The 4308-nt window shown below is 35.7% G+C and overlaps 1 protein-coding gene across 8 annotated transcripts in view; it reads right to left on the reverse strand.

Annotated features, from left to right (window-relative positions):
- FHIT (fragile histidine triad diadenosine triphosphatase) overlaps positions 1-4308 on the reverse strand; it is a 1370758-nt gene that overhangs the window by 441135 nt on the left and 925315 nt on the right. The window lies entirely within an intron of this gene.

Genomic DNA, 4308 nt, shown 5'->3' on the forward strand with positions numbered 1-4308 from the left:
CAGTAACAGAGAAGAGAAAAATAATCTTGGAAAATTTTGTAGACTATTCACAGGATATTAGGACACTGGTTTAATTCATCCATAAAATGATCTATAAAATTATTTAATCCATAAAAGTGATCAGAGAATATATTACAGTGTTATTGTGGCAAGAATATCTTTCCAGAGAAAATGCCTGAATTTTATTTTTTTTAAGATTTTATTTATTTGAGAGAGAGAGATAGCAAAGGGAGGGAGCCGAGAAGAGGGATAGACTCCATGCTGAGGATGGAGCCCAATGCAGGGTCTGATTCCATGACCCTAAGATCATGACCCGAGATGAAATCAAGAGTCAGATACTTAACTGAATGATCCACCCAGGTACCTGGGACATTCCTGAATTTTAGTCAAAACTTTGGTACTTATTATCTTTATGCCTATAAAAATATCATTTCACTTTTCTGGAACATGTTTACTTATAAAAAAAAAATTAAGGAATTGGACCAGTGAGCTAAGATGGCAGATTTTTCCCTCTTATGGCCTGCAGTCTATGGATGCCATTAATATCAAAGTATTTCCAGATTGTATTTCCAGTGGAGGATCAGCAATAATCCCCTCACTTGGTTTGACTGTTAAAGTGCTAGAGATCCCCTAAGACAATTCATAAAGGAAAGGGAAGTGCTGCGGCTCAAGAACACATTCTTTGTCACAGCATGTGGTCAGATGCTAGTTGGCACTAATTTACTTATTCACAGTTGTACATGAGACATTACTTCTGAAGAGTAGCTACGGTTGCCTGATTACAGAGATGTGATTAATTTAGGAAAAAGCTGTTATAAAATTACAATCCAAGCAATCTCAGCAGGTGTCACTGTATTCAGGAGAACATACCTTCCCACAAATACTCATTAATTATTTATTTATATATTCTTAAACAAGAGACAGTCCCTACTGGCCGAGTATAAAAGTGCTGAACTGTTTCTCATCAAAAGGCCAAGAATGGGTAACTGTGGGATCTTTAGAGAGCATTTTCTACATGTCCTGCCTTCCTGCAGGCCTACATGGAGCTATACCCACTTTGAGGAATCTTTCCTAATTTGTTTGAAAGTACTCACAGAATGGCATTCCACATGATCACTCAGAAAACTATTCCAATGCCCTACTTTTATCATTATCTTAGTTCTACTTTCATTTATGAATCTGGAACTTAAAATGTGAGTGACAGATGAATGTTTTTCATGTATTGGAGTTAAAAAATAATCCAAATAGAAACACATACATACACACATACACAGAAAAGCTGATGAAATCTGAATAAATTTGTATTACACCGATGAAAATTTCCTCATTTGGTACCATACTATAAATATGCAAGCTGACAAGATTTATGAAGTATACATGGGACCTCCCTGTGCATTATTTGCTACTCTGTAAATCTACAATTATTTCAAAGGACAGAGTTTTTTTAAAAAAAATGATAACACTCAAATGATAAAGAAACACATACACCTAAAAATAAGACTCAAGAAGTAACTGGAAAATTTCAGACACTGTATAATGAGAGGATTCATCCTCATAGAATACTGTTACCCCAGAAAAAATATTTTTGTCATAATAATACTCTTAATATCCTTCAATTAAGGCAGAAAAATCACCAATGTTTGCCCCCTTGAAATAAAGACAATCTCTTTTTAAAATATGGAAAGGACCTGGAATGAACCTCCTACCCCTAGATCACTTCAAGAGTTTTTATTACTGAAAGTTCTATCTTGAAACTAATAGTTCTGACAAATACAATTTCCGTGATGTGCTTGTCTCTAGATGCATAGTCCTCTGCAACTTTAAAATAACTAATTTTTCCAGCATATGTCTTCCCATTTGAACTGACATGCAAGCAATATAAGAACATATGTGTGCATGCAGAAATGAATAGCAAGTCTCTCCCAAAACATTGGACTTAGAGAAAAAAATTGTCAGAAAGGACAAAATAAGATCATGAAAGGTAAAGTGATCTTACAAAGAGACAAGGAGGGGACAAACAACATAAAAATGGGTAAATAAATGAAGAGGTATTTTTTAAAAAAGCAAATATAAACTGCCAACAGGAATGAAAAGATGCTCAAACTCATTAGAAGTCAGGGAATCTTAAATGAACAAAACAGTAAGATATAATACGTACCAGGCTGATAAAAATGACAATAAGTAGAAATATCTATCCCTGGGGAGAATTCAGAGAAATGGGTATTCTAATACATGGTAGGTTAAAATGTGAGCTTTAATGGGTTTTTTCTTTTTGAGATACAATCTAGCAGCATTTATTAAGATTAAAAATATCCATTTCTTAAATCAAGTACTCTCATGTCTAATGATCTATCCCATTAAAAACATATTATGTGTCAATTATATCTTAATTTTAAAAATATCATATATGCTTTCCTTGTAGCGGTACAACAAAACAACATGATGCTTGCACACAAATGAATACCACCAGCCAGAGAATAGTTGTACAATTACGCTCCAGCCACTCAAAGTGATGAATTAGAGCTGTTCACTGGCTTTAAAAAGATCTCTACAAATAACTAATTTTTTAAAGATTTATTTATTTATTTAAGAGAGAGCATGCACACACATAGGGGAGGGGATAGAGGGAGAGAGAGCCTTAAACAGACTCTCTGTTCAGCATGGAGCCCAGGGTGGGGTTTGACCTCACAACCCTGAGATCAGGACATGAGCTAAAACCAAGAGTCAGGTACTTAACTGACTGTGCCATCCAGATGCCCCCACAAATAAGTATTAAAGGAATAAAATTCCACTTTTGTAAAACAATGACAAAAAGTCCTTTCAGATATGTATGTACAAGTACACATACACACAGGTATGTGTGGTATTATAGTGATATATGAACATGTTGAAAAACATAAAAGTATAACCAAAGGTCAGGACTTCCCAACTATCTTCACATCTATGCACAAACATGCAAAAAGCAACTTTTATAGGATACACAATTTAAAAGCAACTTTTATAGGGTAAAAGGATTGAGATTGTGCCAGAAATGACTAGCCCAAGGATTCAGCCACCTAAAAATTAGTATTTGAGTACAAGAGATGGAAAGTTCAAAAGAAGTTTGTTCCCTGTAGGTAATCTGTGCAGAGAAGAGGTGAGAAGGATGGTGGTAGATGCCAAGGGTCGGGCTAATGGGCAGGGACTGAACATATAGATGTATCCATGTGTTCACGTATTTGTGTATGTGTATCCACAAGCCTCATGGGCGTGTTTATGCATTTTTGGAGAAATTCTGTTTTTAAAACTTAATTTAGGTCTTAAACATAATACTTAAAAAAAGAGTCCAAGGAGATGAAACTCTATGAATTTCTCTTAAATTTTCTTGTTCTTGCCGTTGTTAAAATTTAGAGGGCACAGTATTTCTCCTTGCTTGCTTCTAGGACCCAAGGCTTGTGACATAAAAACCACAGTCCAACACGTCTTCAGTACATTGCATGGTGTGAGTAAGCTTCAGAGGGAAAACAGTTCTTGCAGACTCAAGAGTTACTCGACTTCGTAGATGGCCACCTGGCACATCTGGGCAGGGGTGGATTTTCCCAGCAGGCCATGATTTATTGCCAAAAGCACAGCCTTTTTTTTTTTTTTTCAACTTAACATGTCAGAAAAACAACATAAGACTATAAGAATTAAACCTAATCCATTATAGCTAAGTTCTCTAAGGCATACAGGAGGCAAGGAGGAAGTAAGATGAATTTATCAATCATGCAATGCAGGGCCCCTTGTAAGATTAGCATAATTCTTTACAAGAATGCAGAACAGGTAGGCAGTTCTGCCATTAAATTATCCTGTTTAAGGAAAATGCAGACTCGGTATGCATTTCTAAGTGGACAGTCTAAGTTTCAACAGGGTGCTTTATTGAATGTGTGTATGTGTGTGTGTGTGTGTGTGTGTGTAGTAATGAAAAAGAAGCCGCTCTTCAATAAACCTCCACACCAGATATTTTTGCTAATTTAATTTGGAGTCAACTGTTCCTTTAATAGTTCACTTCTGTTGCAATTACCGGTCCAGTTTAATTTCACATATATTCTTATTATCTCACTGAAACTCTTACCTCAATAAATAGATTTCCCCCCACTAGACCCACCTCAAAAGAGTACCTATGTGTGCCTACACACACACACACACACACACACACACACGCATAAACATACAGCCACACCATAAGTGGGTTGAAAGTGAACTTGGAGGAAATAGCAAAAATATTTTTAAAAATAAATCTCAAAACATACCTAGGAAAGCCAGATTTACTTTGTTGTTTAGCAAAGT

This window comes from Vulpes lagopus, chromosome 7 (genome assembly GCF_018345385.1).
Source record: "Vulpes lagopus strain Blue_001 chromosome 7, ASM1834538v1, whole genome shotgun sequence".
In the NCBI taxonomy this organism is placed as follows: domain Eukaryota; kingdom Metazoa; phylum Chordata; class Mammalia; order Carnivora; family Canidae; genus Vulpes; species Vulpes lagopus.